This window comes from Hordeum vulgare, chromosome 4H (assembly GCF_904849725.1).
Source record: "Hordeum vulgare subsp. vulgare chromosome 4H, MorexV3_pseudomolecules_assembly, whole genome shotgun sequence".
In the NCBI taxonomy this organism is placed as follows: domain Eukaryota; kingdom Viridiplantae; phylum Streptophyta; class Magnoliopsida; order Poales; family Poaceae; genus Hordeum; species Hordeum vulgare.
The window spans coordinates 295427484-295442304 of record NC_058521.1 but is presented as its reverse complement, the minus strand read 5'-3'; positions in this window follow the sequence as shown (position 1 = coordinate 295442304).

Here is a 14821-nt window from a genome sequence, read left to right as displayed (position 1 = left end):
AGGCCCGTTAGCTATTTAGGATTTTTCTGGAATTTAATAAATTCCAGAAAAGAACCGTATTTTAAAAAAACGCCGTAAATTTTTATCCGTAAGTCGGAACGAGGCGTATTTTATATGGTTTTGGGGTAGTTTTGCGAGTAGAACACGATTTCACAACTTGCATATTTATTTGACATCGTTTGGTGTGCCGTATGCATAGATTAACTTGCTGTCCTAATATGTTTGTGCCCCGTATTTATTTTCCGCGCGTGTTCGAATAGCCCGGACCCCGTAGATAAAATGTTCATGCTCTAGGGACCCATTTGCCATGTGTTGTAGAGCGGTCATTGGTATTTTTGCGTGCAGGGTTTGCCGGTAGTTTATTTTACCGTATATAGGTTATTTGCCCGCATTTATGTGTGGCTTTATTTTGTGTTGCAACCCCACATATTTTATATGTTTCCGGGGTAGAAAAATCCCAAGGATTTTTCTGTGCAATCAGTTTTAGCCTTAGAGGAAGTTAGTTAGCGAGATATTTTGCTAAGTTGCCCTTTTGTTTAATTCGTAGGATTTATTCCGTGCCTCGTTTGAATTAGTTGTCAACTAGGGAGTTCTTCTTAGATGTTTTGTCTAGCCCCTGGTATTTTTAGTTGCAAAAGAAATGCATGTTTAGGTGTGTTTTGATTGCCCTCAAGTTGCTAGAAATAGTGCTGTTTTAGACGTGCTGAAATAATTCTAAGTCTGGAATCTGTTATTATTTTGTTGCTGTCTTGTCTTGCTTGAATCTTGTGATATGTAGCTCTTTTGAGGTTGGTCCAATGGAGTTAGTTGTAGTCCTTATGTTTCTCTAGCATGCTGTAAATTTTCATGACATTTGGAGCCCTGTAGCTTATGGTTTTGCTGCTGTCAATATGCCTTCCGGCTGAAAACTGCACTTTCATGAGGTGTTATTTTCACTAAGTCTGAAATAGTGTGTGGGAAGCCATTTTGTGACTTCTTTCCCTAGTGTTCCTTGCTGCCATGCTAGTTGTTGTTAGTTGTTTGTAGTAGTGCTTCTTTCCCTCTTCCGTGCCATGCCTTGCTTGTGCATATCGGAGTTGTGTAGCCGTAGTTGTGGGGCATAGAAAATGCTATGTGGCTGATTTTGGCAGATTCTAGGGATTTCTTGTTTTGCTCGTAGTTTGTGAACCGTAGCTCCGATTCGAGCGTGTCCTATATGAAACTTGCTTAGAATCTTGTGTAGTTTCGTTTTCTCTTGCTGTTTGTATGTTTTGAAGTGCTTGTGACCGTCATTGCACACATATTGCATTCATGCGATCATATCTTGCGGTGCTTGTAACTTTTGTTTCGTAGCTCCGTTGGAGATGTTTTTTATGTGTAGGTTGCTTGCCTTGACGCGTAGAATCACGTGAACCTATTTGTTTTGCTGTTTAACAACTAATTAAAGGTGTTAACTCAGATATGGAGAGAATTGTGAATTAACATGTGAGGTCGTCTCGGAGATGCTATATGTCATTTCCGACCTCATTTAAAATGTCTAGATAGGTAGTTTAATTTCCGCTTCACCTCTTGCATGTTCAACCATATTTAATATTGCCGTGTATCTAATCGGGATAGAACTAAATAATGAAACGTGGAGTTTCGTCAATATGCAACTCGTTGCATATTGAGCTTCACTTAACGTGTAGTGTTTGATTGTTTTGATTGTCATGCCTTGCATTAGACCGCTCATGCATCATATGTGTTGTGTATCGTGTGGTGGATATCGTGTGTTGATTTGTGTTTCCGGTTTGCTTCGTCTCGATAGAGTTCCGCAGCGTGCCGGATTGTGAGGACCCGTTCGACTACGTCGGTTCGTTTGCTTCACGGAGGCATTCTTCTTCCAAGCGGGTTCTCAGGCAAGATGATCATTTCCCTAGATACCATTACTATCATTGTCATGCTAGTTTTTCCGTTGCTATCGTTTATGTCTCGTTGCCTACCACATGTTAAATATCAGCCTCTCAACAATGCCATGATCACCTTCAACCTGTACGACCTAGCAAACCACTGATTTGCTATGTTACCGCTTGCTTATCCCTATTGTTAGCGTTGCTAGTTGCAGGTGCAGTTGCTTCCATGTGAAAACATGGGTTCCTTGTTATATCACCATATTAAATGCTATTTAATTTAATGCATCTATATACTTGGTAAAAGGTGGAAGGCTCGGCCTTTTCTAGCCTGGTGTTTTGTTCCACCTTTGCCCCATTAGTTTCGGCTACCAGTGTCATGTTCCATAAACGAGCGCTCCTAACACGATCGGGGTTGTTATGGGGACCCCCTTGATAATTCGTTTTAGATTAAAGCTGGTCCGGCAAGGCCCAACATTGGTTCTACATTTGCCCAACATAATAATTCTGTTAACACTGAAATGCATAGGGCGTCATGAACTCGAGGAGTAATTTTACATAAACAGGGGGGCCAGTGCTGATGGTGTTGGTCCCAAACGGTCCGCCTACGGGGCCACCACGGGGAAACTCGAGGTTTGGCACTCGTAGCTAGTTCCATCCGTCGTGTCCTGAGAACGAGATACGCGGCTCCTATCGGGATCGTCGACACGCCGGGCGGCCTTGCTGGATTAGTTTTACCTTTGACGAGATATCTTGTGCATCGGGATTCCGGTGATGCTTTGGGTAATCTCAGAGTTGAGGTTTTCCACTAGGGAATCCGACGAGATCGCGAGCTTGTGGTAATTTGTAATGGACTAGTTGGAGCACCCCTGCAGGGTTAAATCTTTTCGGAAAGCTGTGCGCGCGGTTATGTGGCAACATGGAAACTTTGTTTAACACTGGTTCTAGATAACTTGAAGTTAATTAATTAAAACTTGCAAACTGTGTGCGTAACCGTGACTGTCTCTTTCGTGAGTTCCTTCTCCGATCAAGGACACGGTGGGGTTATGTCTGACGTAGGTAGGTGTTCAGGATCATTCATTTGATCATCTGTAGTTCACGTCCGCTATGCGTAGATCTTCCCCCTCTTACTTCTTGTACTCGTAAGTTAGCCACCAAATATATGCTTAGCCGCTTCTGCAACCTCACCACTTATCCATACCTCACCCATTAAGCTTTGCCAGTCTTGATACCTTTTGAAATGAGATTGCTGAGTCCCCTGTGGCTCACAGATTACTACAAAACCAGTTGCAGGTACTGGTAAAGGTCACTTGACGCGAGCGCGTTGATTGTTCATTTGGAGTTGCTTCTTCTTCTTCTTCTTCTTCTTCATCGATCTAGGATGGGTTCCAGGCCGGCAGCCTGGGATAGCAAGGATGGACGTCGTTCTTCTTTTGTCGTTTATTTTCGTCCGTAGTCGGACCCTGCTCTTACTCTTGATGTTTAAGTAATGTACTGATGTGACTCTGATGTTGCTTGTGGTGAGTGTAAGCCAACTCTATATATATACCTCTTCTTTTCAGTACATGTACTTGTATCGATATCCATTCTTGCGACACGACGAGATGCGCTTCTATCCCTGACAAGGCCTTCGGGCCATATTGAGGATAGGGTCGCATCTTGGGCGTGACACTCGTCCAAGGCGTGTACCCGGCGATCTCCTTCCTCTACGTCGGTTCTACATCCGACCATCTTCAGGGCGTCTTCGATTCTCTCCAAGCTTCTCCTCTGATCGGATCGGCCCTCCTCTCCTTCCCCTAGGTGAGAGCTAGCCTCCTCCTCCCTTTTCCCTCGGTAGAAGCAAGTAGGATCTCGTGCCCGAGTCTCTTTGTTCGTAGATGTGCTCGGCAGTTCGTGTGGTTGCTCATGGGTGTGGTGAGATCGGCTCGTGAGTGCTCATGCTTGTGCAGGTAGAAGTAGCAGTAGTAGTAGCCGTAGTTGCTCCCCTCTCTGGCGCAACAGTAGTGAGTAGAGAGCATGCTCCGGTGATAGACTCTGTCGACGGCATCTCTGTGCAGGCAGAGTAGCGATCTGATGTATGTGTATGTTACCTAGTAAAACCCCCTCTGTTCAGTCGAGACCCGTAGCGCAGCGTAGTGGTAGCATGCAGGTGTGTTGATTAGGCGGTCGAGGGATCGATTCCCCGCAGTGCCACACCCCCTTTTTGATATTGTTTTGCACAGTAGCATCAGTAGCGCAGACAGTAGCTTAACCTATTTGTCTTCCCTGTTCTTGTCAAGTATATGAGCAGTAGTAGAGTGGGTTGTCTCTGTGTGTGTAACCAGGGGGTCTAGGGATCGAATCCCTTCCCCATCCCTTTTGTTTTTTGTTGCATTTCTTTTTTTGTTTTGCTTTGTTTGCTATGCTGTTTGATGTGGTATGCTCTATAGCATGTGAGGTATTTATTTTAGCTCAGCAGCAGGTTGTTCTTATTATTGAAGCTATAGCTTGTGTTGATATATCTTGTGTAGGAATGCATGTATGGGATTGAGAGCATGTATATGTGTGAGCTAGCTTATACATGTTGTGTGTGTGTGTGTGGTATCTTGTGTGCGTATGTGCATGTGTGTGGTGCAAGCACCAAGGGTGGTATATATGCATATCTCTTGTGCATGTGAGATTAGCTCATGCACTAATGGTGCAAGCATATATATGTTGTGAGTGTGTGTGGGTTCCCCCCACATACTTTGTGTTGTTGTGTAGGTGATAGAATCATGTGCATGTGAGTGTAGGTAGTGTGTGTGTTCAAACTAGCATGAGTAGGAATGCATGTTTTGTAGTGTATGTATGTGAGTAGTGGTGCTTGATGTATGTGAGTGTGTGGTGGTGTGCTAAGGCACATGAGCATGAGGTCTACCCCTCATGTGCACCATTGGTGTTGTGGACATGTGCAATAGCATGTACAAGTGATGAGCTAGTGGAAGCACATGTGATGATGCACTATTCACTATATGCGATCCCATCTAGATTTTCTTTTCAAGTTTGTGCCCAATTGTTCTATGCAAGTGCCTATGTTTTCTATATGTTTTTGGGGTAGAATCATCCCAGGAATCCATTGGTTAAGTCAGTTTTGCCTTTGGAACAATTTCTGGGAATGTCATATTTCAGTTTTGTTCCATGTCTAGAGCTTGGTTCCATGTGATGTGATGAGCCCAAGAGGTTGATTCTTTGTTGTGGCAGTAGAGGGTGACCCCCTCTACCACATGTTGGTTTTATTTCATGCTTAGGAGTTCATGTGTGCAAGTTGTGCCTAGTCAAAGTAGGCATGTGGCTGAAATTCCAGTTTAGTGAAAATCTGTGATTTTCACTAAGTCTGAGAATCTTCTTATATTTTGTTCTCCTCTTGTTGTGCTTGTAGAAGTCCATGTGTTGGGAATCAGCCCTTGCTATCAACTGAGAAGTTGTAGCTTTTGTGTTTGTGTAGCCCTCTGTCAATTTTCATTCCATTTGGAGTCCTGTAGATATTGTTTTGGGTGCTGTCAAAATGCTTCAGAGCATAAACAGCTAGTGAGAATCTGGAATTTTCACTAAGTCCGTGAAAACTGATATTTTTGTCCAAGTTAGCAGTGTGTAACTTTCCGTGTGAAACTCCTTTGTGTGATTTTTTTGTTCATGCTTGTAGTAATTTTGAATAGCTTCTGCCACATATCTTATTTGGCATATTTGGGTGGCTGTAGGTGCTTTGCATGTAGCCCTCAAACTGCTATGATGCTGTTTATGGCAGCATGTATAGTTTTGATGTTTTGATGCTTGTGAGTGCATAGTTGATGGTGTGGTGATATTCCTTGCACCACCCCATCCATACTTGTTTGTTTTATGTCTTGGCAACCTAGGAAGACCAGAGGTATGCCATTGGAGTGTGTTGTGATGATTTTGATACGTAGGACTTCATTTCTTGTTTTGTTTTTTCCCGTTGATCCGTAGCTCCGATCGTTATGTTATTTATATGTCTTCGCATCGTTTTTGCGTGACGCATCTGTTCATGTCATCCTCATGCATGTCAAGATAGCCTAGAGTGCAGTTCTGTCCAGGAACTTGTATTTTCTTCTCATGCTTGTGCTAGTGACTAGAATAGAGATGCATGTTCATTTTCATCTCATGCATCATGTGCTTGTTGCATCTTGTTGTGTTTTTGTTCATTGGATGATATTCTTATGTTGGGTAGCACCAGGATCGGAGAACGAGTACGTGGATCCGAGAGAGTACGTGCAGGACGAACAAGAACAGTTCCAACCTGAGGACATCACAAGCAAGATGATATGACCTTGATTCCATCTCTAGACTTGTTATGCTAGATTCACGTTTCCTTCGTCTTACGCTCGCTGCCTACCACTGAAATAATTGCCGCCTGATATTGCCATGAAACCCAAACATTTTTCCCCTCCTAGCAAATCTTGAATGGCTAAGTAGGCTTTGCTCAGCTACTAATGTTAGCATTGCTAGCTGCAGGTGCTTTGTCTCATGTGATAACATGAGTTGATATCATTATGTTTAAACTATTATTTAATTAAATCATCTATATACTGGGTAAATAACGGAAGGCCTAGCCTTTTGCCGGGTGTTTTGTTCCGTTATTGCCGCCATAGTTACCGGCTACCGGTGTTTGATTCCATAACTGATCGCTCCTAACACGTTCGGGGTTGTTATGGGACCCCCTTTCCTAAATCGCGTAGTGTTAAGACTTGTCCGGCAGGACCCAACCTTGGTGTTAATTTGCTAATCACTTAATAATAATATGCATAGGGAATGGCCTCCTCACGAGTGTTGGTCCAAAATGGACAGACTGCGGGGCCACCACAGGGAAACTTGAGGTTTGGTTCGTGTAGGCTTTTCCATCCGTCGTGTCCTGAGACTAAGATACGCGGCTCTTATCGGGGTCGTCGACACGACGGGAGGTCCTGCTAGAGTTGTCTTACCTTAGCGATATATCTTGAGTATAGGAATCCAGGTGAAGCTTTGGTTCTCCCGAGAGTTGAGGTTTTCCTCTAAGGAATCCGACGAGATCACGAGATTCGTGATAGAGGATTACTTTGCGGCCCGTGACCGTTTGTGATGGACTAGTTGGAGCACCCCTGCAGGGTTTAATCTTTTGGAAATCCGTGCCCGCGGTTATGTGGCAAGTTGGAATATTTGTTAACATCCGGTTATAGATAACTTGAACATAATCTACTAAAATTGCCAACTATGTGCTTAACCGTGACTGTCCCCTTCGAAGATCTCTCTTCGTTCGGGAACACGGTGGGGTTATGATTGACGTAAGTAGGTGTTCAGGATCACTTAGTGATCGGCTAATCATCGAACGCTAGTATAGACCACCTTCAATACATGTTCTACGTAAGTTAGCCACCATATATGCTTATGATGCTGCAACCTAAATACTCCACCTTCCTTACCTTATAACTTGACTAGTTCTGGCACCGAGGTCATAGATTGCTGAGTCCCCGTGGCTCACAGATTCCTTCACAACACCAACAGGTTCAGGTACCCCCGAGACAGGTGATCCCGATGACACGCAGCTGGCGTGGCAGTACGATGAGGAGAACGACCACCTGTACGTGAACTATCCAGAACACTGAGGCGTGGTCGTGATCGTGGGCAAGCATGCATGGTAGCATAGTCATTTCTCATGTTTTGTAGTCCGTAGCAGAACTACCTTGTTTCGATGCGTGAGGTAACTCTGATATATTTATGAGATGGCAGTTGAATCCCTAATTTTCATTCTACTATTATTATGTATGTGCTATGTTACCGTGCTTGCGAAACGCTTAGATGCGCTTCTTTCCAATTCGGGGCCTCGTTCCCTCAATCAGAAAGGACCGCATCTTAGTCGTTACAACTCACCACCCCAATTAGATTGCATATGAATAATTTTGTGGCTAAGCAGACACTCAACTTGCGCTTGGAATTGTAAGAAAACATTGAACACATCGGGCTTGCGCTTATGAAGATAAAGCCAAGTGAACCAGCTATAAGCGTCAATGAAACTAGTAGAGGTTCGGGCATGGCCTCATACATCCGAAAACACAAGCTCAAGAAGTTTAGTGACTACATGACTCGACTCAAAAAAAGGATGCCGATGAATCTTGCCTTACTAACATGCATCACAAACTTCGTCGACATACTTATTGGACACAACTAGAATCTCATGATGATGAAGAAAATGGCGAACGATGGTACTGGTAGGATTACCAAGGCGCACAAGCCAATGCGACGGAGACACACGAACGCCGCTGAAGGCACTAGGAGCAGGTGGCACATCAAGTTCGTATAGACCATTATTGCGCATGCAACCTCTAAGGAGTACATCCCTCGTGTCCAGATCCTTAACAAAAAAAATGAAAAGGATGAAACTCAACAAGAACATTATTATCACGAGTAAGTTTAGGAACAAACAACAAACTACGTGAAACAGAGGGAACTCGAAGGACATAAAGAAGACGTAATTGTGTGGATCGACGAGTAAGAAGAGATGCATGACCAATATGTGAGATGTGCATACCTTCCCAGTTTGCATTATGAACTTGATCATGTCCATGGTACAGCTCCTGTGTGGAGAGCTTTCCCATATCGCTCGTCAAATGATTGGTAGCTCCCATATCCATGTACCAGGACGCATCAACCAGATAGCAAGGAGTGTGACCATGCTCATGACTCGCCAAAGCAGCCTGCTTCTGATTCCCTTTTCCATTGTTCCTGATGCCCAGAAAATCCTTCTTGAAGTGACGGTGACAACGGGAAGCAAGATGGCCATCAAGACCACAAAGCTGGCATGGGACTTGAGCCCACACGAAGGACAACAGGCGCAGACACAACCACCCGTGGTGGTAGTGGTGTTCCACGGGGCCGAAGTGGGTGGTAGTTTGCCACTAGCTGGCGGTGGCTTGCCCTTGCTCCGCATGGCAACGTAGGCAATTTAGAAGGTCGGTGCAGATTGGTGAGCCTGGATGCGCTGCTCCGTGGCAAGAAGTTGCGCATACAACTCGCGTGGCTGGATGGGAGTGTCACGGCCATTGATATTTTCCACCAGATTATCATAGTCATCACCCAACCTATTGAGCACATGAGAGGTGAATCCATCCGGCCCAAAAGCCTTGCCAATGGAGGCAAGTGTATCTGTGATGCCTGTCACCTTGTTGTAGTAGTCGGTGACGGTGAGACCATTGAGCTTCACCTCTCCCAGTGAAGTGCGAATAGCATGAGCCTGCGCCTGAGACTGCGAAGCAAAGCTGGTATGAAGGGCCACCCACGCGTCGTGAGACGTGGCGGCAAAGATGACCAGTGACGAGACCCCCTCCATAAGAGAGGACTATATGGCGGACATGATGGCTTTATCTTGAGCCACCCACGCATGACGCCCCGGATGGTACAGTGGGAGGCATGGCACATTGCCATCAACAAAACCCTCCAAGTAGCGACTTCGGAGAAGTGGAAAGACCTGAGCATGCCACGACAAGTAGTTATCCGTCGTGAGCTTCACCACGATGAGATGCGCAAAGTAGAACGACGCAACAACAACACCATGATCGGAAGGCGGCGGCGGGGCATAGACAGCCGATGGTGAGGCCACCACCTCCGTCGACAATGTTCCGTACGACGGGGCTACGCCATAGGGAGTCGTGGCAGCCGAAGCTGGCAAGTAGGCAGAGGCCAATGGAGCCAAGGCCATCCATGGACCGACCGGGGCAGCGCCATGGGAACCACTCCCGACGGGTGCTGCAGGTGTGCGGAGCCGTAGGGGATAGGGGAACCCAGCGGCGGGTGACCAACTGGCGGCGCGGATATGACCACTAGGGTGCAGCACCGGACGGAGCCTGGCCCCCGTACGTGTGCGGAGCAGGGGCGAGACCAGGTGGCAGCGCACCGTAGGGGGCCAGCTGCGGGACAGTGCTGGAGCAACCCGACGTCAACGGAGCGCCGGCGTCATCGACAATCAAAGACGGCGGCGGGGCAGCCATGGTGGTATCGTCCAGGGGGACCAACGCTCGCGAGGCCAAGAATGGGGAGGCCGATGCGACCGGAGCGGCAGGAGCCAAGAGGACGACGGGTTAGGTGACCGGGCCGACGTGGATGGCAGTAGCGGCGCCCAAAGCAGAGACCATGAGGCAGCGACGGCGGACGAGGCAAAAGCGATCTAATCTAACCTAATCTGGTACCATGTAAAACAATGTTTAGGTGGAAATTGCTCGACACCCAATACAGGTGTGGCTATCTCATATATATAAGGGGTATACAAGATACATGGGTATACACGGAAGCTTTACAAATATACAGTCTAACATCTCCAAGAAGAACTTGTCCTTGCGACCATCATTCGAGGGACCATAAACATTTCTCATCCAGTAAGAACTCTGGTCCTGCAGACATATTACCTTGGTTGTCATGGAGAAGCAGTCAATACAGTGAGATTCAACCTCCACAGTGGTTTTGTCCCAGAAGATTGCTACCCCTCCTCTCGATCCCGCGACAGGCAATACGATGTTCCACCTAGCCTAGCTCCTCCAATATCTCTAACTTGAGCTGGCTCCCATGACCCGATCTTCACTTCTTGGAGGCATAGAATATCTACCTTTTGCGCAAGGACTACTGCAGAGATGGCCGAGCGCTTCGCAGGAGAGTTGAAGCCATGAATGTTCCAAGACATGATGCAAGGGTTTGTGCTACTCATGGGGACACAATATTTTCTCCACCAATCTTTTTTTACTAAAGCAAATGCAATACACCACCAACCTAATAGGGGTACAACGGGAGCCACCAATAGACCCAAGAACTCGCCAAAGTCTAGCTAAAGAAACATCATTCCAAACATTAAACATAGATGATCCTAATTCTAACCAGCCGATTACTGGCCGCTGGTGTAGACTAATATATAGGAGAGCTAACATAATCTAAACTATGGGGTCATCCATGGCCACAGCATGAGGTCCTGCCATGCCAGCAGTGATCTGGAGCTTGGCGATGCCCTGATTGTTGTTCTCCGTTAGTGGGTCGTTGAAGCGGTTGATCAGCATTGTTGGAAATAAGTCGTGACGGAGCATGGTGCGACCAGCATCGATGCGCCTGGTCGGGTCCGTGATGGTGCGACCGACGTTGGTGCGTCGGGTCGGGTCCGCAGGCTGGGTCACGGCAACATTTTGTGCATGTACGTGTGGCGTGTGTGTAGTGCAGCGCAAAGCGTGCGTGGTAGCCAAGGCAGCTCGAGCTGGCCGTTAGAAGCGTTGTGCGCGTCGTGCGTGCTGGTCGGGCGGATCGGTAGCTCTAGGTGCGTGTGTGCATAGGAGACGTGGGCGCTGCGTACCTGTACGACTACAAAGCCGTGGACGCGAACATGTATTCATCAGGGAAAGGAAGAAAAGTAGCTGTGTGTGAGAGAGCTGTCCCAACATTTGGTATACAGAGCTTCGTTGCGATCCACTACGTCGACCATGTCCATCGTCCCGTACGGCGCCGGAGGGAGCATGGTGTCGGTCCCCATGCCGATGCTCACCGGTGACAACCACACCATGTGGGCGATCAAGGTGGAGGCGAACCTCGACGCACAAGGGCTGTGGGAAGCGGTGGTTCCGGCGGAGGACTCGGCGGCGGCGGTCATTGCGAAGAAGGACAAGCCGGCGAGGGCATACCTCCTCGGAGCGCTCTCCAATGACATCCTGCTACAGGTGTCGTCAAAGAAGACGGCGATGGAGCTGTGGGCAAGCCTGAAGACGCGGTTCGTCGGTGCAGACCGGGTGAAGTAGGCCGAGCTACTGCACCAGCCTCAAAGTCACCCTCTGTGCCACCGAGATGGAGTTGTTCTGAGCCGCCTGCCTAACATTCTACCTGGTCGGGGTAGCTGCCACACGGGACATGGGTGGGGTGGAGGAGTGTCTAGCCATTGGAGTAGGGAGCAGAGCGGGCTCGTTGTTGGTGAAGGAGACCTTCTGCTGGTTGGTGTCATCGTTGCTGCCTTTCGCAAGTCCCAGGGAGAGGACCTCACGCGTGACCGCGTCTACCTCCTGTTGAAACTAATCTTGTTATTAGTGTTGTGTGAGTTCTAGCCAGTCCGTGCATGTGCGCATGGATAAGTCAGTCGTTAGCTGCATGCATAGATTAGTTAGTCGGCTAGCTAAAAGGTAGGTTAGTTGATAAGTTCGTTAGTAACACCCGGTCAAGTTTGAGGTGCCCCTAGAGTGATTCTAGCTAAGAGGTTAGGTGATGAACGTGTGTTGGCTGGGTCATGTGTTAGTGGCCTAGATTTGTGCATGCATGGGTGAGTTAGTTAGTGGACGAATGTGCGGGTCCAATTAGTGTGTGCGTGCGTGCGTGCGTGGCACAAATGCATTCCCCTGTGTATATAAGTTATATTGAGTTAATGAGAAGTTGAGGCCGAGTGAAGCACTAGTGGAAAAGATGTAGCACTTGTGTGACCAAGGAAGAGAGCCTCCCGGCAAAGCTACTTGGCTTTCTTCCCTGGTACATGTGTGTGTGTGTTTTCTTCATGGTGTGTGTTGTGGAGAGAAACCAAGAGAGGTGGAGATTGTGAGGAAGAAGAAAAGCGGCGTTGCAAGAGGAGGCGACGCCAACAATTGGTATAAGATCCTTGTCGATCCGAGACGGTGGTGGCAGCGCGGCGGAATCCATGAGAGGTGGAGGTCAACGGCGCAAGGTGGACGTCGTTGGCGGCATGATGCTGCCAGCAGCCGGTCCGTGTCTTCATCCTCGTCAAGATATGTCACGTGCGATGGAGAAAGGTATGTCATCCGGTAAGTTGTGTCACCGGCGGCAAGGAGGTTATGGTCATGTTGCGGAGGCCATTGCCATAAGGAGTTCATCGTCCATGTGCGAGTCGGCGACAAAGTGCGTCATTGTCGACAACATGGAAGTGGGTCACCGGCGAGTTGCGGCACCGGTGGCGAACATGAAGGCGAGTCACCGGCGAGTTGCGGCACCGATGGCTAACATGAAGGCGAGTCAACAACGAGATGCGGCACCGGCGGCAAACATGGAGATGAGTCACCAGCGAGTTGCGGCGCCTGTGGCGAACATGGGGTGAGTCACCAGCGAGTTGCGGCACCTGTGGCGAACATGGGGTGAGTGACCAGCGAGTTGCGGCATCTGTGGCAAACATGCGGCAACTATCGTGTGATGGAGGCACGCTCGTGGCGAAGGTGTAGGAGGTGTGGCTCTCATTGAAGCAAGCGGCGGCGACAATAATCGGCGTGACAAGATGGCATTGGCGGCCGTCTCCGTGTTACACCGACAACATCGATGACCATGGGCTTCAAGAGAGAAATATATTAACAAGATTAGGGAGGTGAATGTTGGAACTAATCTTATTATTAGTGTTGTGTGAGTTCTAGCCAGTCCGTGCATGTAGTGCCCCAAGTGTAAAGCCTTCCCTTTTTGTAACATTCCATGTGGGACCACCTTGACATTGTCATGAGAGCTATCTATGCATGTATGAATTCATGTGTCACCTTGTATTTCTTCTTTTGCATGCATGCATCCATGCCATACCATTCTTACCATGCCTTGTTTTGCTTGCACCTATACCTTGGCATGTCTTAGTGTGGAGACTTGTGATTTCATGTGTTGATGCACATGTGATGATCTGGTGTGAAGTAGTGGAGTGTGGTGCTTGGCATTATTTTCAAACCCCCTCTAGTTATGTGCAAAACCCCCTCTCTCTTTTATTCCACAAGTGCAATTCCAACTTGTCCCTAACCTGAATTTAAAATGTTCAGGGTTTAGGAAATATTATGGGAATAAATGTGTGCTAGTTTGGTGATTTGTTTTGGGTGCTAAAGGTCCTAGAATAAACACAAAACAGCCACCAATATTGTTGTTTTGTATTTATTTCATATGCCCCAAAAATCATTATGTTATTTTATTCAAATAGCTTGCTAAATTTCAGGCCCAGGGACATTTTCCTTTTATTTTTATCTTTTGTGGTTTACTCTGTGGCCTTTTCCTTTTCCTGTTGTTTTATTAAATAGGAATAGTTGCTGTGGCGTTTTCCTTTTAAGATGCGCTCTCGTGGGCTTCCTCCCACTAGAGAGGCCCATCTCTCCTCCCTCTCGTGAGCGGAGGAGCCCACGCGGCATCCTTTCCTCCTCCCTGACGCCGTCTCCTTCCTCTGCTCCTTTCCATCAGTAGCTGAGAGAGAGAGAGAGAGAGAGAGAGAGAGAGAGAGAGTTGCCGCTGTGTGCACAACCGTCGAGGGGACCCTTATATCTTGGCGTCCGTGCCTCTCCCCTCTCCTAGGGTTTCCCTCTCTCCCCATCTGCGCCACCACCTCTCTCCATCCCCATCTCTCTTCTCTCCATATCTGGTAAGTTCTGTGTAGGAGTTAGCAGAGAGAGAGAGAGAGAGAGAGAGAGAGCAGCGCTCGCCGGTGTCAAACCCCAGTTCCATCACCGTCCGCCGCCTCAGCCATGTCCAGGGGCTCGGGGTTGGTGCCCACGCCCCATTTTAGCCCTCGGTGAGGTCGAGGAGCCTCCTCACCGATGGCAGGGACGACGTGTTCGCCGCGGACCCGAAGCCCCCTCGTTCAGCTTCGTTCTGCTTCCAGGAGGTCTCCGTCGCCTCTTCCTCTGATCGGTCCTCTCCTTCCTCCCCCAAGGTGAGGAACATCTCCCTATTCTTCTTCCTCCTTAGATCGGTCCGGGTCATGGTAGTGCTCGCCATGTGTCCTGTCTGTTGCAGATCGACAGCAGAGCATGAGCAGGTGTAGGTGTGGTGCACAAGAGTATGCGTTCGTGTGTGGTTGAGCAGCAGGGGTTCCTCCCCCCTCATAGTGCATCGGTTAGATGCGTGGATCCCTCCGGTAGCATGCTGTAGCAGCAGGATGCCGGCGATCTCCCTGTCGTCGTGCTCCTCTGTCGAAGCAGAGCAGTAGATCGTGCTTGTGTGTGTGTTGTTGTACATCGGTGCGCGCT